Source organism: Dendrobates tinctorius, unplaced genomic scaffold, assembly GCF_039654945.1.
Source record: "Dendrobates tinctorius isolate UK_male_01 unplaced genomic scaffold, ASM3965494v1 ptg000058l, whole genome shotgun sequence".
NCBI classification, from domain to species: domain Eukaryota; kingdom Metazoa; phylum Chordata; class Amphibia; order Anura; family Dendrobatidae; genus Dendrobates; species Dendrobates tinctorius.
The window spans coordinates 24,163,612-24,190,961 of record NW_027361726.1 but is presented as its reverse complement, the minus strand read 5'-3'; the positions used below and the strand labels follow the sequence as shown (position 1 = coordinate 24,190,961).

General features: G+C 48.4%; 1 protein-coding gene across 1 annotated transcript in view; it reads right to left on the bottom strand.

The window, feature by feature from the left end:
* The window catches only part of FOXN3 (forkhead box N3), a 134,629-nt gene extending 124,478 nt beyond the window's left edge, over positions 1 to 10,151 (bottom strand). Inside the window, exons 1-2 of the mRNA XM_073578194.1 lie at positions 10,030 to 10,151; positions 9,644 to 9,931 (exon numbers count right to left, since the gene is read on the bottom strand). The gene's annotated coding sequence lies outside the window, so the exon portion shown is untranslated. The remainder of the gene's footprint in view (positions 1 to 9,643; positions 9,932 to 10,029) is intronic.
* Positions 10,152 to 27,350: the final 17,199 nt, after the last annotated feature.

Sequence of the window (27,350 nt, the reverse complement as noted above, 5' to 3'; positions counted from 1 at the left end):
AGGGAAGGAAACTCACTGGAGATTTTACCTGAGACTTTATTTACAGCTGTGAGAGGAGGAGGGAAATTGCCTGGAAAACATACAGGTGACCATTTTCACAGCTGCCAGAGGGGGAAGGAGACTACTGTGGTATATGTGGAGACATGGAAGAGTCAAATCCATAAATGCAGGCAAGGCATTTGTTGAAGCTGTTAGCATAAATAGAAAAAGTGGGTGCAGAGTCCCGAAGAGAGCAGCAGACCCCACAGTGGCACAGATCAGTGGTGGTGCAGGGAAGGATTAAGGAGAAAAAGCGAGAATTTATTCATGGAAGCACAAAGCATTTTATAATACCGATAACGGCCTATCCGGACTGTGTATATATGGCTGAATCTCATGTGAGGTCACTGCTGTATACAGGAGCCGGAAGACACGTAGTCCCGCACCGACGGGCTCCATATCTATTGGCGGACACCGACTCCAACTGCAAAAGCGTGCACTAACCCCCCCCCCCCCAGGAGTGAGAAGCCACCTGCGGCCCGGCAAGGGTTAAAGGATGGCAGGCAGCCGCAGCCAGCTCCGTGTTCCCATGGCGACCAGTCCCCACTTCTCAGGTTTAGAAGCTGCCACTTCCTGTGTCTAAATTTTGCAGCCAATGAGGAGATTGTTTACTGGCGTCAGGCAGCGGCCGGTGAAAATACGGGGGCGCCGAGCCTAGAACCGGAGCGACCCGAGACCAAGACCCCAGCCTGACCCAACCTTGCGAAATATAATGTCCGAGCCCGTGGTATCTAATCCCCCCCCCATGTGTGATCCTGTCTGCTGAGCTGTGTATTTAATCCTGTCACTAGCTGCTGTATCCAAGCCGCACACATCAGTACAAACTCCTTGGAGATATTTACAGCTCTTCTCTCCGACAGCCCAAAAATATCTCAGTACAGAAATGTGATCTGTGCGAGGTGGAGCGCCTCGTCATCGGCCCCGGTTCACATTGTGCGCTTATGACAAAGCTGCTGAAGGCGAAACCCAGAGTGGAGCCTGCAGATCACTGCAAAACTCCAGCCGGCAGGACTTAGCGGCAGAATAAAATGGGGCGACTCCACAGACACTAGGTGCGGGTCGTCAGCACCATTTCTACACTGACACTACGGGGGGCTGCGTCATCCCTACACTGACACTATGGGGGGGGCTGCGCCGTTCTTACACCGACACTGGGGAGTTCTGCGCCATCTCTACACCAACACTACGAGGGGGAGGGTCTGTGCAGTTTCTACACCGCTACCATGGGGGGGGGGGGTCTGTGCCGGTTCTACACTGACACTAGGGGGGTCTGCATCATCTTTACACCGACACTAGGGGGGGTCTGCGCCATCCCTACACCGACACTAGGGGGGGTCTGCGCCATCCCTACACCGACACTAGGGGGGGTCTGCGCCATCCCTACACCGACACTAGGGGGGGTCTGCGCCATCCCTACACCGACACTAGGGGGGGTCTGCGCCATCCCTACACCGACACTAGGGGAGGTCTGCGCCATCCCTACACCGACACTAGGGGGGGTCTGCGCCATCCCTACACCGACACTAGGGGGGGTCTGCGCCATCCCTACACCGACACTAGGGGAGGTCTGCGCCATCCCTACACCGACACTAGGGGAGGTCTGCGCCATCCCTACACCGACACTAGGGGAGGTCTGCGCCATCCCTACACCGACACTAGGGGAGGTCTGCGCCATCCCTACACCGACACTAGGGGAGGTCTGCGCCATCCCTACATCGACACTAGGGGAGGTCTGCGCCATCCCTACACCGACACTAGGGGAGGTCTGCGCCATCCCTACACCGACACTAGGGGAGGTCTGCGCCATCCCTACACCGACACTAGGGGAGGTCTGCGCCATCCCTACACCGACACTAGGGGAGGTCTGCGCCATCCCTACACCGACACTAGGGGAGGTCTGCGCCATCCCTACACCGACACTAGGGGAGGTCTGCGCCATCCCTACACCGACACTAGGGGAGGTCTGCGCCATCCCTACACCGACACTAGGGGAGGTCTGCGCCATCCCTACACCGACACTAGGGGAGGTCTGCGCCATCCCTACACCGACACTAGGGGAGGTCTGCGCCATCCCTACACCGACACTAGGGGAGGTCTGCGCCATCCCTACACCGACACTAGGGGAGGTCTGCGCCATCCCTACACCGACACTAGGGGAGGTCTGCGCCATCCCTACACCGACACTAGGGGAGGTCTGCGCCATCCCTACACCGACACTAGGGGAGGTCTGCGCCATCCCTACACCGACACTAGGGGAGGTCTGCGCCATCCCTACACCGACACTAGGGGAGGTCTGCGCCATCCCTACACCGACACTAGGGGAGGTCTGCGCCATCCCTACACCGACACTAGGGGAGGTCTGCGCCATCCCTACACCGACACTAGGGGAGGTCTGCGCCATCCCTACACCGACACTAGGGGAGGTCTGCGCCATCCCTACACCGACACTAGGGGAGGTCTGCGCCATCCCTACACCGACACTAGGGGAGGTCTGCGCCATCCCTACACCGACACTAGGGGAGGTCTGCGCCATCCCTACACCGACACTAGGGGAGGTCTGCGCCATCCCTACACCGACACTAGGGGAGGTCTGCGCCATCCCTACACCGACACTAGGGGAGGTCTGCGCCATCCCTACACCGACACTAGGGGAGGTCTGCGCCATCCCTACACCGACACTAGGGGAGGTCTGCGCCATCCCTACACCGACACTAGGGGAGGTCTGCGCCATCCCTACACCGACACTAGGGGAGGTCTGCGCCATCCCTACACCGACACTAGGGGAGGTCTGCGCCATCCCTACACCGACACTAGGGGAGGTCTGCGCCATCCCTACACCGACACTAGGGGAGGTCTGCGCCATCCCTACACCGACACTAGGGGAGGTCTGCGCCATCCCTACACCGACACTAGGGGAGGTCTGCGCCATCCCTACACCGACACTAGGGGAGGTCTGCGCCATCCCTACACCGACACTAGGGGAGGTCTGCGCCATCCCTACACCGACACTAGGGGAGGTCTGCGCCATCCCTACACCGACACTAGGGGAGGTCTGCGCCATCCCTACACCGACACTAGGGGAGGTCTGCGCCATCCCTACACCGACACTAGGGGAGGTCTGCGCCATCCCTACACCGACACTAGGGGAGGTCTGCGCCATCCCTACACCGACACTAGGGGAGGTCTGCGCCATCCCTACACCGACACTAGGGGAGGTCTGCGCCATCCCTACACCGACACTAGGGGAGGTCTGCGCCATCCCTACACCGACACTAGGGGAGGTCTGCGCCATCCCTACACCGACACTAGGGGAGGTCTGCGCCATCCCTACACCGACACTAGGGGAGGTCTGCGCCATCCCTACACCGACACTAGGGGAGGTCTGCGCCATCCCTACACCGACACTAGGGGAGGTCTGCGCCATCCCTACACCGACACTAGGGGAGGTCTGCGCCATCCCTACACCGACACTAGGGGAGGTCTGCGCCATCCCTACACCGACACTAGGGGAGGTCTGCGCCATCCCTACACCGACACTAGGGGAGGTCTGCGCCATCCCTACACCGACACTAGGGGAGGTCTGCGCCATCCCTACACCGACACTAGGGGAGGTCTGCGCCATCCCTACACCGACACTAGGGGAGGTCTGCGCCATCCCTACACCGACACTAGGGGAGGTCTGCGCCATCCCTACACCGACACTAGGGGAGGTCTGCGCCATCCCTACACCGACACTAGGGGAGGTCTGCGCCATCCCTACACCGACACTAGGGGAGGTCTGCGCCATCCCTACACCGACACTAGGGGAGGTCTGCGCCATCCCTACACCGACACTAGGGGAGGTCTGCGCCATCCCTACACCGACACTAGGGGAGGTCTGCGCCATCCCTACACCGACACTAGGGGAGGTCTGCGCCATCCCTACACCGACACTAGGGGGGGTCTGCGCCATCCCTACACCGACACTAGGGGGGTCTGCGCCATCCCTACACCGACACTAGGGGGGTCTGCACTGTCTTTACACCGACACTAAGGGGGGGTCTGCGTCATCTTTACACTGATACTAGGGGGGTCTGCGCCGTCTCTACACCGACTCTAGGGGGGTCTGCGCCATCCCTACACCGACACTAGGGGGGGTCTGCGCCATCTCTACACCGACTCTAGGGGGGTCTGCGCCATCCCTACACCGACACTGGGGGGGGGGGGGGGGGTCTGTGCCGTCCCTACAGCGCAATAACAGACGACACATTGGAAGTTTCTGCATCTTTTCTTCTGCAGGTCTGGACTTGCAGTCCTGTCTGTGCAGATAGCCCGTACACCCAGGAGCGGCACCTAGACACCAGTGATGGGCAGCTGCAGGCGAGCGCCACGCAGATCACACTGACTCACGTCGGCGCCCTCTCATGCCTTGAGGAAAGTAACTGCTGCTAATCTAGCCGTTCTTGGGATCTCAGCACGTGTTCACATCAGCCATTTATAGAGCAGACTCTTCAGCTGCTCCTGTGATGAGGCGAGCAAATCTTGGCTCTGATCTACATCATCGGCAGCAAAAATAACAAAGCTCCATTTAAACAGACCGTGCCCTCACTGCACGGCGAGGAGCGAGACGCCTGCAGCGCTACGGTGTGAACGTGGACGATACGGCCGGTTGCATATTGCTGATGAGTGGTGCAGTAAAATGAGGCTCACCGTACCAGCAGATACAATCGCCTCTTATCCTTAGGTCACATCTGAAAGGAGACTTTGGTCTCTGGATCACAAGGTTGTATTGCGACATTGCAATGACTGTTGGCGCTATTATATGCGATGACGTAGGCAAAAAATCTAAGAGACGGATATTTAGTCGCAGAGTGGAAGATGCAAGCGACTTCTCTAGGATACAGAACCGGTGAACAACTGGGAGATGAGCAAATCGATTCGGGGATCCAAGTCCAGTGCCCACCTCAGTGGTGCGCTGATGGCCTGGAGCCACCTCAGTGGTGCGCTGATGGCCTGGAGCCACCTCAGTGGTGCGCTGATGGCCTGGAGCCACCTCAGTGGTGCGCTGATGGCCTGGAGCCACCTCAGTGGTGCGCTGATGGCCTGGAGCCACCTCAGTGGTGCGCTGATGGCCTGGAGCCACCTCAGTGGTGCGCTGATGGCCTGGAGCCACCTCAGTGGTGCGCTGATGGCCTGGAGCCTCCTCTTACCTGCTGGGGAGCTCACCCTACCAAAGTGGCCGTCACACCAGGATCCTGCGGATCCATTCACTCATCCCTACGTCTGACTGTGTTGAAGCAGTTTTTTTTAGAGACTAAAACGCGATGAAAAGTCTTAATTTCATGCATCTCACAGCCAAATTGTACCCCAAAACAGTCATGTGCCGGTTACAGAAAATTGGTAAGCATTTTTTGTCACACGATTTTAGGTTTACGTGTAGCCCTGTGTGTTTCCTCGTGGCGTATTACATCCGGATTTGCTGCGGATTGAATGCTGCGTACAGCCACAGCATCCAATCCGCAGCGTCCAGATGTTACAGCATAGTGGAGGGGATTTTATGAAATCCCGTTTCCACTATGCGTGTATGGCTGCATCCGGCGGCCCTGTGTAACGGACATGCGGCGCGTCTTTATAGACCGCAGCGTGTCTGTTTATCTTTCGGCGACGCTCCGTCTCCACAAGATAAATAGCCTAGTCTATGGCTAGGATGCGGCGATTCTGCATGTGTTCAATGAACACATGCGTTATCACCGCGTGTAAAAAAGGGGGTAGCGCTTTGGGCGGAGCGGGCTTTCAGCTGCGTCCAAAGCGCTGCTACTACGCAGCGTGGAAACTCACCCTAAGGGTATGTGCACGATTTTTCCGCTCAAAGTACCTGCGTTTTTACTGCGGATTTCGCCTGCATTTTTACACCTGCGGATTCCTAATGTATAATGGGTGTAAAAACGCTGCGGAATCCGCACAAAGAATTGACATGCTGCGGAAAATAAACCGCTGTGTTTCCATGCAGGAATTTCCTGCAGCATGTACACAGCGGGTTTTGCTTTCCATAGGATAACATTGTACTTGGAAAACTGCTGCGGATCCGCAGGGGCAAATCTGCAATGTGTGCACATACCCTGAGGCTCTGTGCACACGTGCAGATTTTTAGAATTTTTTCCGCGTTTTTTCACCGCAAAAACACTAAAAATCCGCAACCCATTGACTTCAATGGCATTCTGCACGTTAAAAATAAAAAAAATCGTGATATTCTCACCTTCCAGTGTCCCCCCCACCGTCACCAGGCCTCAGCAATGCTCCTGGCAGATCCCGTTTCCAGCGATGCCTTGTGACAATGACCTGTGATGACGTAGCGGTCTCACGTGATGCTACGTCATCTGGGGTCATTGTCGCAAGGCTTCACTGGAAACGGGATCTGCCAGGAGCATCGCTGAGGCCTGGGGGACGCTGCGGGGGACACCGGAAGGTGAGAATATCACGATTTTTTATTATTTTTAACATTCTTTTACTACTGATGCCGCATTGGCGGCCTCAATAGTAAAAAGTCGGTCACACTCGTCAAACACTATGTTTGACGAGTGTGACCAACCTGTCAATCAGTTCTCCAAGCGATGCTACAGATCATTTGGAAAACGCTAGCATTCTGCAGGCTAATTACACTTGCAAAACGCTATTTTTTCGCAGGAATTCCGCATCCGTATTTCCCGCTGCAGGGAATTGCCGCAGAAATTTCTGCGGCAATTCCGCATGTGTGCACATAGCCTAAGGCTGTGTTCACACACAGCGTTTTTTTAGCGGTTTTTACCGCGGTTTTCGCTATAAAACCGCTAAAAATAAGCTGCACAGTCATTTCTATGCATTTTGCACTTTTTGTGCACATTGATGCGTTTTTTACCGCAAAAAAACTGCATCGCGGTAAAAAACGCAGCATGCTCATTAATTTTGCGGATTTTCCCCGTTTTAGGCCTCTTCCATGCGGTTTTAAACCGCTGCGGAAAAAAACTGCATCAAAACCGCATCAAAACCGCGCAAAAAACGCAAGCGGAAAAATAGGTGCGGTTTCTGGGAAGGGATTCAGGTTTTTGAGCAGAAAATTTCTGCAATGTGTGCACTTAGCCTAAAAGTGCAATAAGAGCTGCCTGCCGCAGTGTCATGTCACAGTCAGGGCGACTGTCCTCTGCCATCTCCACCTGTGGGCAGCCACAATGTATCCCACGTCCTGCACAGTGTAGTCACACCGTGGCAGGACACAGTCAGTGTCGCGTCTCCCCACAGCAGCACATTGTCTGGAGCCTGGCTCGGACTGGCCCACAGGGGAATCCTCCGGTGGGCCCCTGTGCAGATCTGGGCCCCCATTACCACTGTATGGGCAGTACTTGGCAGAATTCACATGATTTACTCTGTACAGAAAAAAGCAGCATCTCAATCATTAACCAAACTACCCAGCTTATTATTATTTAGAGATATAGGACGTTTCAGAATGAGAGAAGTGTAATATATGTATGCAGGTGAAAAGTGGGCCCCCCAAGTCCGTGTTACTGGTGGGCCCTTGGCAGCCCAGTCCGACACTGTCTGCACTAGTACAGCTGGTCCGTTACCGTCTCTGACCGGTCTCAGGAACCGTATAAAGCCGCGTCCCTCTGGGCGAGCCGAGGGGAGAGCACAAGCAGCGGCAGGACTCCGTCGGCTCCAGCTTGTTGCTGCATGAAATTCTCAGAGAGATTGTCAACAGGAAGCGGGCGGCTGCTGACACGCACACACTGCCATCTTGTTTTCCCCTACAGTGACGGCTTTCTTGCAAAAACTTTTCTCTGCCACAAAGTGACCAATGCAACAATAAAGAAATGGAGACACCATGTGAGGAGAAAAAGCCATAAACAGCAGCCAAACACCTCTACATTATATATACACTCATTACAGAATGTCCAGCCGCTGTGCGGGCGGCATCCGGGGTGTACGAGGGGTCCTGTGCTCATGTACATCCGACACATTGTGTCACTGAGGAGGCCGATACAGTGTCGCCACGCTGGGATACATTGCTTCCTTATATAGACTTGTATACACAGAAGAAGTCACCCGCTGGGTAGTGTTAGGGGTGCGGGAGAGAGACACGGTGTCCGCACACAGGCATGTATGCAGCGCAATGTGTCTCTACACAGACCTGACAACTATGGGCTCCGCTATGTCAGCAGGGTGTGTGGGGTGACACAATGCATCCATCACATGATACTGTTTATAAAAGGACACTAGCTACAGCATGCTCACAGTGATACAATGTCAGCAGGGTGTGTGGGGTGACACAATGCATCCATCACATGATACTGTTTATAAAAGGACACTAGCTACAGCATGCTCACAGTGATACAATGTCAGCAGGGTGTGTGGGGTGACACAATGCATCCATCACATGATACTGTTTATAAAAGGACACTAGCTACAGCATGCTCACAGTGATACAATGTCAGCAGGGTGTGTGGGGTGACACAATGCATCCATCACATGATACTGTTTATAAAAGGACACTAGCTACAGCATGCTCACAGTGATACAATGTCAGCAGGGTGTGTGGGGTGACACAATGCATCCATCACATGATACTGTTTATAAAAGGACACTAGCTACAGCATGCTCACAGTGATACAATGTCAGCAGGGTGTGTGGGGTGACACAATGCATCCATCACATGATACTGTTTATAAAAGGACACTAGCTACAGCATGCTCACAGTGATACAATGTCAGCAGGGTGTGTGGGGTGACAACAGTGATGCAAGGCCTCTCTTCAGCATGCACACAGTGATGCAAGGCCTCTCTTCAGCATGCACACAGTGATGCAAGGCCTCTCTTCAGCATGCACACAGTGATGCAAGGCCTCTCTTCAGCATGCACACAGTGATGCAAGGCCTCTCTTCAGCATGCACACAGTGATGCAAGGCCTCTCTTCAGCATGCACACAGTGATACAAGGCCTCTCTTCAGCATGCACACAGTGATACAAGGCCTCTCTTCAGCATGCACACAGTGATACAAGGCCTCTCTTCAGCATGCACACAGTGATACAAGGCCTCTCTTCAGCATGCACACAGTGATACAAGGCCTCTCTTCAGCATGCACACAGTGATACAAGGCCTCTCTTCAGCATGCACACAGTGATACAAGGCCTCTCTTCAGCATGCACACAGTGATACAAGGCCTCTCTTCAGCATGCACACAGTGATACAAGGCCTCTCTTCAGCATGCACACAGTGATACAAGGCCTCTCTCCAGCATGCACACAGTGATACAAGGCCTCTCTCCAGCATGCACACAGTGATACAAGGCCTCTCTCCAGCATGCACACAGTGATACAAGGCCTCTCTCCAGCATGCACACAGTGATACAAGGCCTCTCTCCAGCATGCACACAGTGATACAAGGCCTCTCTTCAGCATGCACACAGTGATACAAGGCCTGTCTCTCTCCAGCATGCACACAGTGATACAAGGTCTCTCTCCAGCATGCTCACAGTGATACAATGCCTCTCTCCAGCATGCACACAGTGATACAGTGTCAGCAGGGTGGTAATCTCCAGCACTGGCAGGATACTGGGCTCAGTACGGGCATGTCTCTCTGCCCCCCGGTTCCTTACCTTGTGGTCGGCGCTGTGTGGAGGGCCCTGCCTGCATCCGCCGCTTATATTCCCAGGCCCACCCCGGCCATCCTGGAGCGGTTTCTCGTGAGGGCTCCGTGCAGACTGATCGCGGCCATCACCAGCCCGGACTCCCAGAAACAGCTCAGTGTTGTCACTGTAGGAGCAAACTCCAGCCGCCGCCGCTCCTGGGTCCTACTGCTCGCCCGCTGATCCGGCCTTCAGCTGCTCTGGAAACAGACCCTCCGCTACACCAGGCGTCTCCTCAGCGTTATCCTTCTGATTAGTCTAAATATGGAGACATAAGGAGGAAAAGTAAGAATCTGGTAGAAGGAGATAACCCAGCATCCGAGCTCGGAACAGGAGCCTTCCATTGGTGTATATACCTCACACATTAGTAACACTGCCTGGTATGAGGAGAACCGCACCCAGGAGAGGCCTGCATAGAGCGCCATTCACACAGCGTCCGGCTGACTGCCTATTAGTGACGCTCCTACTAGTGCATCCGGCGGACTGTCCACACCCCAGGGCAGACACCCCAACTATCCCCACCCAACAATACAAGTGGGAGCTGCACCCTGCAAGAGTGGAAAATGGGCAACAACAAAAAAAGTATAAAATACACGGAGTGTTGGTCAATATTTAATCCAAAGCATTCCAGCTCACGACGCACATCAGGGGTCCTAAATTTTCTTGCCCTTATTCTAAACTTCAGAGCACCCCCCTCCATAGATGGTCGAGGTCTGCGGAAATTTAAGGCCTCATTCACACATCTGTGTACAAACACAGGCATGAAAAATGGTACCGGCATCATCAGTGCTTTGGATCAGGCACGGTCCATACGCAATTAGAGCACTGTCCGTACGTCAGTCATTAGCGCACTCTCCGTATGTCATTAGCGCACTCTCCGTATGTCACTAGCGCACTCTCCGTATGTCATTAGCGCACTCTCCGTATGTCATTAGCGCACTCTCCGTATGTCACTAGCGCACTCTCCGTATGTCATTAGCGCACTCTCCGTATGTCATTAGCGCACTCTCCGTATGTCATTAGCGCACTCTCCGTATGTCACTAGCGCACTCTCCGTATGTCACTAGCGCACTCTCCGTATGTCACTAGCGCACTCTCCGTATGTCACTAGCGCACTCTCCGTATGTCATTAGCGCACTCTCCGTATGTCACTAGCGCACTCTCCGTATGTCATCAGCGCACTCTCCGTATGTCACTAGCGCACTCTCCGTATGTCACTAGCGCACTCTCCGTATGTCACTAGCGCACTCTCCGTATGTCACTAGCGCACTCTCCGTATGTCATTAGCGCACTCTCCGTATGTCACTAGCGCACTCTCCGTATGTCACTAGCGCACTCTCCGTATGTCATTAGCGCACTCTCCGTATGTCACTAGCGCACTCTCCGTATGTCACTAGCGCACGCTCCGTATGTCACTAGCGCACGCTCCGTATGTCACTAGCGCACTCTCCGTATGTCATTAGCGCACGCTCCGAATGTCATTAGCGCACTCTCCGTATGTCATTAGCGCACTCTCCGTATGTCACTAGCGCACTCTCCGTATGTCATTAGCGCACTCTCCGTATGTCATTAGCGCACTCTCCGTATGTCACTAGCGCACTCTCCGTATGTCACTAGCGCACTCTCCGTATGTCATTAGCGCACTCTCCGTATGTCACTAGCGCACTCTCCGTATGTCATTAGCGCACTCTCCGTATGTCACTAGCGCACTCTCCGTATGTCACTAGCGCACTCTCCGTATGTCACTAGCGCACGCTCCGTATGTCATTAGCGCACGCTCCGAATGTCATTAGCGCACGCTCCGAATGTCATTAGCGCACTCTCCGTATGTCATTAGCGCACTCTCCGTATGTCACTAGCGCACTCTCCGTATGTCATTAGCGCACGCTCCGAATGTCATTAGTGTACTTCCCGTGTGTCTTGTTTTTACCATCAGTGTTTTTCACGAATGGATAAAGAAATATGATAAACTAGCTGAAGAGCCCGGCGCTGCCCGGGCATAGTAACTAACTGTGGTTAGTTATAGCAAATGATAATTATCCTCCATCCCATAGTCCCGTGCCCATATACCCATCATACATCCTCCATCCCATAGTCCCGTGCCCATATACCCATCACACATCCTCCATCCCATAGTCCCGTGCCCATATACCCATCATACATCCTCCATCCCATAGTCCCGTGCCCATATACCCATCACACATCCTCCATCCCATAGTCCCGTGCCCATATACCCATCATACATCCTCCATCCCATAGTCCCGTGCCCATATACCCATCATACATCCTCCATCCCATAGTCCCGTGCCCATATACCCATCACACATCCTCCATCCCATAGTCCCGTGCCCATATACCCATCATACATCCTCCATCCCATAGTCCCGTGCCCATATACCCATCACACATCCTCCATCCCATAGTCCCGTGCCCATATACCCATCATACATATCCGCCATCCCATAGGCCCGTGCCCATATACCCGTCATACATATCCTCCATCCCATAGTCCAGTGCCCATATACCCATCACACATCCTCCATCCCATAGGCCCGTGCCCATATACCCATCACACATCCTCCATCCCATAGTCCCGTGCCCATATACCCATCATACATATCCGCCATCTCATAGTCCCGTGCCCATATACCCATCATACATATCCTCCATCCCATAGTCCCGTGCCCATATACATATCCGCCATCCCATAGTCCCGTGCCCATATACCCGTCATATATATCCTCCATCCCATAGTCCAGTGCCCATATACCCATCACACATCCTCCATCCCATAGTCAACCATTATGACATCATAATGAGCGGCGGCGGGGCTTGCAACCTATGATGACATCAGCGTCACCATGGCAACCATTGTGACATCATAATGAGGGGCGGAGCTTGATACGCACACACTGCTTCCCCAGTATGCAAATAGGGGCATTGTGACATCATAATGAGGGGCGGGGCTTGACACGCACACACTTTTTCCCCAGTATGTAGATAGGGGCAAAATTGTTTGGTGAATTGGAACGCGCGGGTTTAAAATTTCGCCTCACAACATAGCTTAGGACACTCTCGGGGTCCAGACGTGTGACTGTGCCAAATTTTGTGGCTGTAGCTGCGACGGTGCGGATCCCAATCCCGGACATACACACACACATACATACATACACACATACATACACACTTTGAGCTTTATATATTAGATGACAAAGCTTCTCGTATACTTTGCAATGTTACATACGGCTGTACGTATGGACCTGAAGACTTGTATCGGCACTTTTCATCCGTTTATACCAGAAAAAAGTGAACATGTAAGCATCCCCATAGACTATAATGGGTACGTGATGTGCGAGGCCTAATACTGTGTCGAGTTGGCAAATACAGGTACTGGCATTTTAATGTGATGTTTATTGGTCATCAAAATTAACAGGTTCTGCTGACTTTTATCTAATGTGTTTGGGAGCCTATAGCTAGAAATAAGATTTCACAGTACAGTGATAATGCACACAGTGATGTCACAGTACAGTGATCATGCACACATTGATGTCACAGTACAGTTACATGGATAACGGATACAGTGATGTCACAGTACAAGTACAGGGATAACGCACACAGTGATGTCACAGTACATGAGATAATGCACACAGTAATGTCACAGTACAGTTGCAGGGATAACGCACATAGTGATGTCACATTACAGAGATAACGCACACAGTGATGGGATAATGCACACAGTGATGTCACAGTACATGGATAATGCACACAGTGATGTCACAGTACAGGTACAGGGATAACACACACAGTGATGTCACAGTACAGTGATAATGCACACAATGATGTCACAGTAGTTACATGGATAACGGATACAGTGATGTCACAGTACAGGTACAGTGATAACGCACACAGTGATGTCACAGTACATGAGATAATGCACACAGTAATGTCACAGTACAGGTGCAGGGGTAACGCACACAGTGATGTCACAGTACAGGGATAACACACACAGTGATGTCACAGTGCAGGGATAAAGCACACAGTGATGTCACAGTACAGGGATAATGCACACAGTGATGTCACAGTACAGGGATAATGCACACAGTGATGTCACAGTACAGGTACAGGGATAACACACACAGTGATGTCACAGTACAGGGATAATGCACACAGTGATGTCACAGTAAAGGTACAGGGATAACGCACACAGTGATGTCACAGTACATGAGATAATGCATACAGTAATGTTACAGTACAGGTGCAGGGATAACGCACACAGTGATGTCACAGTGCAGTGATAATGCACACAGTGATGTCACAGTAGTGATAATGCACACAGTGATGTCACAGTACAGTGATAACGCACACAGTGACGTCACAGTACAGGTACAGGGATAACGCACACAGTGATGCAACAATACAGGGATAATGCACACAGTGATGTCACAGTACAGGGATAATGCACACAGTGATGTTACAGTCCAGGTGCAGGGATAATGCACACAGTGATGTCACAGTCCAGGTACAGGGATAATGCACACAGTGATGTCACAGTACAGGGATAACACACACTGTGATGTCACAGTCCAGTTACAGGGATAACGCACACAGATTTCACATTACAGGGATAATGCACACATTAATTTCACAGTACAGGAATAATGCACACACTGATGTTACAATACAGAGATAATAAACAAAATAAGAAAATGGTTGCACTCAATCGTGTTAAAGCATGTCAATGAGAAATACATGAAGTGTGCATAGCAAAATGGCTTATGAAATTTAGGAAAAATACACATGAAAAGCTTAGCACAAAATTTGGCCAAATAATGTGAGCCCATCCACCATCGTCAAAGAAATCTCATGAATCAGATGGGTCCCTGACCTAACTGCCCAATGTGATCACTTACCTATGGCTAATCTCTGAATGTATGGGTGAATATAAACACCTCTATTGGTAAAACCTACATTTATGGGTTGGTCGAAACCTAATGTGATTGGATGTAATTAAAATCACAGCATGGTTAAGGGATACAGGGACAATGAACACAGTGATGTCACAGTAAAGGAATAATGCACACAGTGATGTCACAGTACAGGGATAATGCACATGGTTATGTCACAGTACAGGAATAACACGTACTGTACAGTGGTGATGTCACAGTACAGGGATAATGCACACAGTGATGTTACAGTGCAGGAATAATGCAGACAGTGATGTCACAGTACAGGAATAATGCACACAGTGATGTCACAGTACAGATGCACATAGCGATGTCACAGTACAGGGATAATGAACACAGTGATGTCACAGTACAGGGATAACGCACACTGTGATGTCACAGGGATAATGAACACAGTGATGTCACAAAACAGTAACACACACTGTGATGTCACATTACAGGGATAAAGAACACAGTGATGTCACAGTACAGAGATAACTCACACAGTGATGTCATAGTACAGAGATACACACACTGTAAAGTCACAGTACAGGGATAATGAACACAGTGATGTCACAGTACAGGGATAATGCACACAGTAATGTCATAGTATCGGGATAACGAACACAGTAATGTTACAGTACAGGGATAATGAACACAGTGATGTCACAGTAAAACGATAACGCACCCCAAGTGATGTCACAGTACAGGGATACCAACACAGTGATGTCACAGTACAGGGATACCAACACAGTGAAGTCACAGTAAAGGGATACCAACACAGTGATGTCACAGTACAGGGATAATGCACACAGTGATGTCACAGTACAGGGATAATGCACACAGTGATGTCACACTACAGGGATAACACACCCAGTGACGTCACAGTAAAGGGATAATGCACGCAGTGATGTCACAGTACAGGGCTATTGCACACACTGACGTCACACTACAGGGATAAACACATACAGTGATGTCACAGTAAAGGGATAATGCACACAGTGATGTCACAGTACAGGGATAATGCACACAGTGATGTCATAGTACAGGGATAAAGCACAGTGATGTCACAGTACAGGGATAATGCACACACTGCCGTCACACTACAGGAATAAGCACACACAGTGATGTCACAGTAAAGGGATAATGCACACAGTGATGTCACAGTACAGGGATAATGCACACAGTGATGTCACAGTACAGGGATAATGCACAGTGATGTCACAGTACAGGGATAATGCACAGTGATGTCACAGTACAAGGATAACCAACACAGTGATGTCACAGTAAAGGGATAATACACACAGAAATGTCACAGTACAGAGGTAACACTGCACACAGCAGATGAAGCCATAAGATCCAATAGTATTATTATCGCGCCATTTATTCCATGGCGCTTTATGTGTGAAAAAGGGTTTACATAATAAAAACAAGTACAATTTATCTTAAACAATACACATTATCAATTGGTATAGTATCACTGGGGCCGTTTTGGGTGGTCTGCCATGCTATTTACAGTCCTGTGCTCTCGGCTGGTAATCTGCTTTACTTCATTCTAGGTCAAGTTGCTTACAGTTGTCCTGGGCTGGATGCTGTCTGCGCCCCCTGCTGGCAGCACCGCAACACTACACCCCAGACTATACCTGGGGGTCTTTACCTTACCTGGGCCATACATCCCTCCCTTTTAAAGGATAAAGGTTTTGAAGTTTTGGGGTTTGCTGCTTTTATCCATAATTGAAGAAAGTGATGGATTCAGTTAGGGGCTAGATCAATAACAAGGGAGGATAGTAAATCACTACCAAGGTTCAGTAACTCTTGGGATTCATACAGGTGACTTTATTTTGGGCCCAAGTGCAATTCAACAAAATATCAGATTACATTTGGACCAATGTCAGTCTATGGATCCGTGCACATATCCAAAGCTTGTCTGAGAAAATACTTGTAGGATGCACGATTTGCATCTCATATTGGATCAAACTCGTACAATGAAAGTCAATAAGTCCGTGAACAAAAATCAGACCGCACTCAGATGACGGACTGACTGAATGGGGATGGTGGTGACATTTTTGTCCATCTTCTCATTAGAGAAAATTGGGATCGTGAGAGAGAGAGAGAGAAAAAAAATTGGGATAGTGAGAGAGAGAGAATAATCAGCCCGATTCGGCAACACAGGCAAGCGGAGCCTAAAGGCCTGGCACTCCTCAGCGTACACGGCGGTGCAGTCGACCACGGCAACCGGATGTGGACTGTCTTGTTTCCCGGCTGCAATCCGGAGGTGGACTGTCTTGTTTCCCGGCTGCGATCCGGAGGTGGACAGTCTTGTTTCCGGCTGCGATCTGGAGGTGGACAGTCTTATTTCCTGGCTGCGATCCGGAGGTGGGCTGTCTTGTTTCCGGCTGCGATCCGGAGGTGGGCTGTCTTTTTTCCCGGCTGCGATCCGGAGGTGGGCTGTCTTGTTTCCCGGCTGCGATCCGGAGGTGGACTGTCTTGTTTACCGGCTGCGATCCGGAGGTGGACTGTCTTGTTTACCGGCTGCGATCCGGAGGTGGACTGTCTTGTTTACCGGCTGCGATCCGGAGGTGGACTGTCTTGTTTCCCGGCTGCGATCCGGAGGTGGACTGTCTTGTTTCCCGGCTGCGATCCGGAGGTGGACTGTCTTGTTTCCCGGTTGCGATCCGGAGGTGGACTGTCTTGTTTCCCGGTTGCGATCCGGAGGTGGACTGTCTTGTTTCCCGGCTGCGATCCGGAGGTGGACTGTCTTGTTTCCCGGCTGCGATCCGGAGGTGGACTGTCTTGTTTCCCGGCTGCGATCCGGAGGTGGACTGTCTTGTTTCCCGGCTGCGATCCGGAGGTGGACTGTCTTGTTTCCCGGCTGCGATCCGGAGGTGGACTGTCTTGTTTCCCGGCTGCGATCCGGAGGTGGACTGTCTTGTTTCCCGGCTGCGATCCGGAGGTGGACTGTCTTCTTTACCGGCTGCGATCCGGAGGTGGACTGTCTTCTTTACCGGCTGCGATCCGGAGGTGGACTGTCTTGTTTCCCGGCTGCGATCCGGAGGTGGACTGTCTTCTTTACCGGCTGCGATCCGGAGGTGGACTGTCTTCTTTACCGGCTGCGATCCGGAGGTGGACTGTCTTCTTTACCGGCTGCGATCCGGAGATGGACTGTCTTCTTTACCGGCTGCGATCCGGAGGTGGACTGTCTTCTTTACCGGCTGCGATCCGGAGGTGGACTGTCTTCTTTCCCGGCTGCGATCCGGAGGTGGACTGTCTTGTTTCCCGGCTGCGATCCGGAGGTGGACTGTCTTGTTTCCCGGCTGCGATCCGGAGGTGGACTGTCTTGTTTCCCGGCTGCGATCCGGAGGTGGACTGTCTTGTTTCCCGGCTGCGATCCGGAGGTGGACTGTCTTGTTTCCCGGCTGCGATCCGGAGGTGGACTGTCTTGTTTCCCGGCTGCGATCCGGAGGTGGACTGTCTTGTTTCCCGGCTGCGATCCAGAGGTGGACTGTCTTGTTTCCCGGCTGCGATCCGGAGGTGGACTGTCTTGTTTACCGGCTGCGATCCGGAGGTGGACTGTCTTGTTTACCGGCTGCGATCCGGAGGTGGACTGTCTTGTTTACCGGCTGCGATCCGGAGGTGGACTGTCTTGTTTACCGGCTGCGATCCAGAGGTGGACTGTCTTGTTTACCGGCTGCGATCCGAAGGTGGACTGTCTTGTTACCGGCTGCGATCCAGAGGTGGACTGTCTTGTTTCCCGGCTGCGATCCGGAGGTGGACTGTCTTGTTACCGGCTGCGATCCGGAGGTGGACTGTCTTGTTTACCGGCTGCGATCCAGAGGTGGACTGTCTTGTTACCGGCTGCGATCCAGAGGTGGACTGTCTTGTTACCGGCTGCGATCCGGAGGTGGACTGTCTTGTTTCCCGGCTGCGATCCGAAGGTGGACTGTCTTGTTACCGGCTGCGATCCGAAGGTGGACTGTCTTGTTTCCCGGCTGTGATCCGAAGGTGGACTGTCTTGTTTCCCGGCTGCGATCCAAAGGCGGACTGTCTTGTTTCCCGGCTGCGATCCAGAGGCGGACTGTCTTGTTTCCTGGCTGCGATCCAGAGGTGGACTGTCTTGTTACCGGCTGCGATCCGGAGGTGGACTGTCTTGTTTCCCGGCTGTGATCCGAAGGTGGACTGTCTTGTTTCCCGGCTGTGATCCGAAGGTGGACTGTCTTGTTTCCCGGCTGCGATCCAGAGGTGGACTGTCTTGTTACCGGCTGCGATCCGGAGGTGGACTGTCTTGTTTCCCGGCTGTGATCCGAAGGTGGACTGTCTTGTTTCCCGGCTGGGATCCGGAGGATGTTGTGTGATGTTTATTTATGCGAGTGGGACAATAACACACGTTTTGCTTTGAACTTTGCTGGGTCACTACCTCATCACTGCACAGAGTGGATACCGCTGCACTACACTGGACATCACTGACCCTATAATCAGACCTATAATGTGTGTACGTCTGTGCTGGGTGTTGTATCCACAACTGGCTCAGTACTCGGTGTTGACATTACGTTACATCTCCACCAGTCCTGGAGAGACGCGGGTTACCTCTAATCACTATGGAGAATTGCTGCGTCCCCGGGGGACAACGCTCGGGTATAACTGTTCCACAAGTGGCTTCGTATGTAATTGTTTTCTCATGGATTAATTAGAGACGATTCTTCCAGGTGTAGGGGCCGATTCCCTCTCCACCTTTATCTCTGAGCCATTGCTGCATTGTTCCATCATCCTCTCTGCAGTTTTATCTTTTATTAGGTCTAATGCATCAAAAATAAGAAAAAAAAACACTGATTCATGATCTGCTAATTGCTTGTTGTTGGTGTGAAGACTCCTGTCTCCATGGCAACAGACTACAAACAAAGCCGGTGTAGTCTGAACCAGCTGTTCAGTGTCAATAACTTCCATCTCCACCTTTTTTTTTTCTTTTTTTACTTGTGGGGTTTATAATTTATCTGTACCCATGTAGACACATAGATATACATGGGGACTGTATATGAACATTGCAGGTTAAAGTACACGATCACTTTTGATCTCCTGCCCAACAATCTGGATTGGGAAGATGCTCCGGCACGCTTGGTGGTACAGGTGTCACAGCAATTATATCATCCAGAGATCGAACTAGTTACCTGGACCAGTGCAGGAGGCTTTCCCAGTCTGGTATCCTTTTCCACTGCAAGGGCACGGCTTAGTGTGTATGTCAATCTAACCTAATGTAATGGGCAAGAGGGCACACAGCTCTGTAGCTGCAGGGATGGGGTCAGGTACGGACTAGGGCTGAAATTCAGATCTGGCATTTGATATCAAACAGGCCCCATCCCCATGAACCAGATGGGATATATTACTAATATTACCCTGGATGGAGGAAAGGAAGATTTACTACAAGACCAATATTTCTAATGATACCCGTGGCTGCTGGGGTAAGTGACGGAGTCAGCAACTTTGTGCTCCATCACAATTCTTGTCTAGAGAACACTGATTCTGTTAACAATGTAGCAGACAAGGCAGCCCATGACCAGTCAGGCCCTTCAGGCATTTGCCAGAATTGCCAGATGGCCAGTCCGGCCCTGGATGGGGTCACGTACAGCAGGAACCAGACAACCGAGACCCGGGCACAATGGCACTGCACCATGATAGTGGCAGTGACTGCCAACTGGAAAAGCTGGGGCCCCATGGAGTAGTCAGCACGAGACCAAAGTGAGGGTTCAGGAAAGACGCACTGGATTTCTACAGCATCATTAAAGGTAACTTGCAAATATCATAACCCACGAAGAAAGCAGCAGTTTATAAAATATATAAAACTGCTGCATCACACCCGCACCACGGATGGACAAAGTTCTCTACGTGGAACCCACACTATTAATGGCCGTGCATTTTCTTGTCAAAACTCAATGACGCTGTCATGATATGTATTTTTCCCCAATACTTTGCAATGTCTTGTGTGTACCTGTAACAATATGTTTCCTTCCCCCATTGCCTGTGTCTCTGGGACTATAATGTAATTATGTAAGTAACCTGTCTCCTTTCCACAAGACTTGTGTATCTAGACCATAATTGAATTCAGGCTTGGGTCAACACATCTAGGGGAATCACCATTGTTCTCCTCAGCAGGGGGAGGACTCACAATACACATCCTCGTAGACACAGCGGTGCCTTGCTGTGGGCCAAACCATTGCATAGGAGGAGTGGAACCCTCCTCCACTACACACAGGAGCAGAGACACTAGATCCCTGTGCAACTCAGTCAGATGTGAGTTGGATGCTGAAAGAGAAGGGCGAGGCTGTCTGAGGAAGCCTCGGCCTTAGTGTGATCGTGGCGGATTTCTGGGACTCTAAAAGGACTATGGTTTTGTGATCTGGCACAAGGATTGTCGGGAGGTGCCCCCGAATCAGTTTCCTGTGGACCTATTTTGGGACTCTGCAAATTACCTTCGTGTTGTTCCTGTGTTCTGGTCAATAAATCTGTTGGATCGTTCCCAGGCCAGTTGTCCCTCCTTGCTCTGGAGAATACTCCCGTCACAATTTCTGGAATTCAATGCTGTTATTTTGCACCAAATTCATCCAAATGGCAGAAAAGTTTCATACATTTTGTGAAAAGTAAAAAAAAAAAATTCTTGGCAGATTAAAAAAAGAAAAAACAGGAGAAGAAAAAGGTGCCTAGGGAAAGATGTAAAATAAAAAAGTGCAAAAAAAACCTGAATGAAAAACAGGCACGAAAGCAATAAATGAATGGAACGCCATAGATAAGCCTACCCCGACCCTATACATTGTGATCAAGGTCGTTCTGCCGAGCGAAAGCTGCACATAAAGGAAATGAGAGAGGACAGAGAAATGCATAGAAATATCAATGAATGATATAAAACAGAAGCTGTGACTGTAATCAGTAGCCCTGCTGCATCTGAGGCTCACGAGCAGGAGGGGGAGTCCTCGAAGAAATCTTTAAGATGAAAAAAAAATCCTGAATCCATGTAAACTGACCTTGTCAAGATGAATCTGAGGAGAGTGCAGTGTATCAGAGCCGCCCGGTGCTTCGCACATGAGAACGCGCCTCTATATTTAGACAAATGCATGTGTGCAGTAAATGACTGGGGGATAATTGAATTGAAGGTTTTCACAGGACCACAAGGCTGGAGAAGGGCGAGATGTATTGTGACTGGCGATGAGGAGAGGGGAAGATAGGAATGAATGAGCCACTTTCTTGAAATGTGACAGTGGCGGTGGCAAGTATGCCGCCTGGGTGCCCCCAATAGCAGCATATCAGAGATGGAGGCTGACAGCTGATGAGGAGACAGGTGTAATATACAGACAGGGTGTGATCGTCACCATCACTGCACCCAACGCTGGGACAACAGAGATGCGGCTTTTACTTCACATGTCCAATCACTTTAAACCCTTAATGACCGCCGATACGCCTTTTAACGGCGGTAGTTAAGGGTATTTAATCCACAGCGCCATCAATTAACGGCGCTGTGGAAAAAGTGTATAGCGCTCCCCAGAGTCGGATCTTCTCTGGGGTCTCAGCTGCCAGGAGTAGCCGAGACCCCAGAGAACATGATTCGGGTCTGTTTTTACCGACCCCGCTTTTGCGATCGCCGTTATTAACCGTATAACCGCGACCACAAAAAAAGCCGCAATTTTGCTTTCACTTTCTCTCTCCATGATGTGATCGCAAATCAGAGGAGAGAAAATAGGGTCCTCGATCCCTCCCAGTGGTCCTCGGGCCCTCCTGCCTCCTCCGGTGGTCGCCGCCATCTTGGTCCGGGAAGAAAATGGCTGGCGCATTCATTCAATGTACACTGTGATAAACCCTATCACAGTGATCAAAATAAAAAAATAGTAAATAGCCACAATCATTTATCACCCCCTTAGTTAGGGAAATATAATGGAATAAAGAAAATATATTTATTTTCAATTTTCCATTAGGGTTAGAATTAGGGTTGGAATTAGGGTTAGGGCTCATACTCACTTGCGAGAGACATGTAGAAATACATGTAGCCGCATGCTCCGGTCCGAGTGCCGGCGGCAGTGCCAGGTTTCCATGCGAGAGACTCACACGAGAATCGTGCGAGTCTCTAGCAAATGAGTATGAGCCCTAAGGGTTAGAATTAGGGTTGGAATTAGGGTTAGGGTTGGAATTAGGGTTAAGGGTGTGTTGGGGTTAGGGTTGGAGCTAGAATTGAGGGGTTCCCAATATGTAGGCACATCAGGGGGTCTTCAAACACGACATGGCGCCACCACTGATTCCAGCCAATTTTGCGTTCAAAAAGTCAAATGGTGCTCCCTCCCTTCCGAGCCCCAACGTGTACCCAAACAGTGGTTTACCCTAACATATGGGGCATCAGCGTACTCAGAACAAATTGCACACCAACTTTGGGGGTCTAATTTCTCCTGTTACCCTTGGGAAAATAAAAAAAATGGTGGCTAAAAAATCACTTTTGTGGAAAAAAAGATTTTTTATTTTCACAGCTCTGTGTTATAAACTTCTGTGAAGCACTTGGGGGTTCAAAGTGCTCACCACACATCTAAGCTCCTTGGGGGGGTCTAGTTTTCAAAATGGGGTCACTTGTGGGGGGTTTCTACTGTTTAGGCACATCAGGAGCTCTCCAAACGTGACATGATGCCCGCAAAACATTCCATCCAAGTCTGCATTCCAAAACGGCGCTCCTTCCCTTGCAAGCTCTCCCATGTGCCCAAACAGTGGTTCCCCCCCACATCTAGGGTATCGGTGTACTGCTCTGCGTTATAAACTTCTGTGAAGCACTTGGGGGTTCAAAGTGCTCACCACATATCTAGATAAGTTCCTTAAGGGGTCTAGTTTCCAAAATGGTGTCACATGTGGGTTTTTTTTCACTGTTTAGGCACATCAGGGGCTCTGCAAACGCGACATGGTGTCCAATCACAATTCCAGCCAATTCTGCATTGAAAAAGTCAAACAGTGCTCCTTCCCTTCTGAGCTCTGCTGTGAGCTCAAACAGTGGTTTACCCCCACATATGGGGTATGGGCGTACTCAGGACAAATTGCACAACAACTTTGAGGATCTAATTTCTCCTGTTACCCTTGTAGAAATAAAAATTTTGGGGAAAAAAATCATTTTTGTGGAAAAAAAAATATTTTTTATTTTCACGGCTCTACGTTATAAACTTCTGTGAAGCACTTAGAGGTTCAAAGTGCTCACCACACATCTAGATAAGTTCCATAAGGGGTCTAGTTTCCAAAGTGGGGTCCCTGCTCCCTATGTACAAGAATATAACTACTATAATACTGCCCCTATGTACAAGAATATAACTACTATAATACTGTCCCCATGTACGACAATATACCTACTATAATACTGCTCCCTATGTACAAGAATATAACTACTATAATACTGCTCCCTATGTACAAGAATATAACTACTATAATACTGCTCCTATGTACAAAAATATAACTACTATAATACTGCTCCTATGTACGAGAATATAACTACTATAATACTGCTCCCTATGTACAAGAATATAACTATGTACAAGAATATAACTACTATAATACTGCTCTCTATGTACAAGAATATAAGTACTATAATACTGCTCCTATGTACAAGAATATAACTACTATAATACTGCCCCTATGTACAAGAATATAACTACTATAATATTGCCCCTATGTACAATAATATAACTACTATAATACTGCTCTTATGTACAAGAATATTACTATAATACTGCTCCTATGTACAAGAATATAACTACTAAAATACTGCCCTTATGTACAAGAATATAACTACTATAATACTGTTCCTATGTACAAGAATATAACTACTATAATACTGCCCCCTATGTACAAGAATATAACTACTATAATACTGCCCCCTATGAACAAGAATATAACTACGATAATACTGCTCCTATGTACAAGAATATAACTACTATAATACTGCTCCCTATGTACAAGAATATAACTACTATAATACTGCTCCTATGTACAAAAATATAACTACTATAAAACTGCTCCTATGTACGAGAATATAACTACTATAATACTGCTCCCTATGTACAAGAATATAACTACTATAATACTGCCCCTATGTACAAGAATATAACTACTATAATATTGCCCCTATGTACAAGAATATAACTACTATAATACTGCTCCTATGTACAAGAATATAACTACTATAATACTGCCCCCTATGAACAAGAATATAACTACTATAATATTGCCCCTATGTACAAGAATATAACTACTATAATACTGCTCCCTATGTACAAGAATATAACTACTTTATTACTGCCCCTATGTACAAGAATATAACTACTATAATACTGCTCCCTATGTACAAGAATATAAGTACTATAACACTGCTCCTATGTACAAGAATATAACTACTATAATACTGTCCCCATGTACAAGAATATAATTACTATAATACTGCCCCCCCATATACAGGAATATAGCTAGTATAATACTGCCCCCTATGTACAAGAATATAATTACTATAATACCGCCCCCTATGTACAAGAATATAACTACTATAATACTGCCCTCTATGAACAAGAATATAACTACTATAATACTGCTCCTATGTACAAGAATATAACTACTATAATACTGCCCCTATGTACAAGAATATAACTACTATAATACTGCCCCCTATATACAAGAATATAACTACTATAATACTGTCCCCATGTACAAGAATATAATTACTATAATACTGCCCCCCATATACAGGAATATAGCTACTATAATACTGCTCCTATGTACAAGAATATAACTACTATAATACTGCTCCTATGTACAAGAATATAACTACTATAATACTGCCCCCTATGTACAAGAATATAACTACTATAATACTGCCCCCTATGAACAAGAATATAACTACGATAATACTGCTCCTATGTACAAGAATATAACTACTATAATACTGCTCCCTATGTACAAGAATATAACTACTATAATACTGCTCCTATGTACAAAAATATAACTACTATAATACTGCTCCTATGTACGAGAATATAACTACTATAATACTGCTCCCTATGTACAAGAATATAACTACTATAATACTGCCCCTATGTACAAGAATATAACTACTATAATATTGCCCCTATGTACAAGAATATAACTACTATAATACGGCTCCTATGTACAAGAATATAACTACTATAATACTGCCCCCTATGAACAAGAATATAACTACTATAATATTGCCCCTATGTACAAGAATATAACTACTATAATACTGCTCCCTATGTACAAGAATATAACTACTTTATTACTGCCCCTATGTACAAGAATATAACTACTATAATACTGCTCCCTATGTACAAGAATATAAGTACTATAACACTGCTCCTATGTACAAGAATATAACTACTATAATACTGTCCCCATGTACAAGAATATAATTACTATAATACTGCCCCCCATATACAGGAATATAGCTAGTATAATACTGCCCCCTATGTACAAGAATATAATTACTATAATACCGCCCCCTATGTACAAGAATATAACTACTATAATACTGCCCTCTATGAACAAGAATATAACTACTATAATACTGCTCCTATGTACAAGAATATAACTACTATAATACTGCCCCTATGTACAAGAATATAACTACTATAATACTGCCCCTACATATAAGAATATAACTACTATAATGCTGCCCCCTATGTACAAGAATATAACTACTATAATACTGCCCCCTATATACAAGAATATAACTACTATAATACTGTCCCCATGTACAAGAATATAATTACTATAATACTGCCCCCCATATACAGGAATATAGCTACTATAATACTGCTCCTATGTACAAGAATATAACTACTATAATACTGCTCCTATGTACAAGAATATAACTACTATAATACTGCCCCCACATACAAGAATATAACTACTATAACACTGCTCCTATGTATACGAATATAACTACTGTAATACTGTCCCCATTTAGAAGAATATAATTACTATAATACTGCCCCCATATACAGGAATATAGCTACTACTATATTATACTACTATACTATAATACTGCCCCCTATGTACAAGAATATAACCACTATAATACTGCTCCTATGTACAAGAATATAACTACTATAATACTGCTCCTATGTACAAGAATATAACTACTATAATACTGCCCCCTATGTACAAGAATATAACTACTATAATACTGCTCCTATGTACAAGAATATAACTACTATAATACTGCCCCGTATGTACAAGAATATAATTACTATAATACTGTCCCTATGTACAAGAATATAACTACTATAATACTGCTCCTATGTACAGGAATATAACTACTATAATACTGCTCCTATGTACAAGAATAGAACTACTATAATACTGCTCCTATGTACAAGAATAGAACTACTATAATACTGTCCCCATGTACAAGAATATAATTACTATAATACTGCCCCCATATACAGGAATATAGCTACTATAATACTGCTCCTATGTACAAGAATAGAACTACTATAATACTGCTCCTATGTACAAGAATATAATTACTATAATACTGCTCCTACGTACAAGAATAGAACTACTATAATACTGCTCCTATGTACAAGAATAGAACTACTATAATACTGCCCCCTATAGACTTTTATTCCATATGTAGGACTAGGCATGGTGGCCATCTCCTTTATAATATATTTACTTACAGAACAGTGTTTCAGTAGTAATCTAATAAAGCTGTCAAT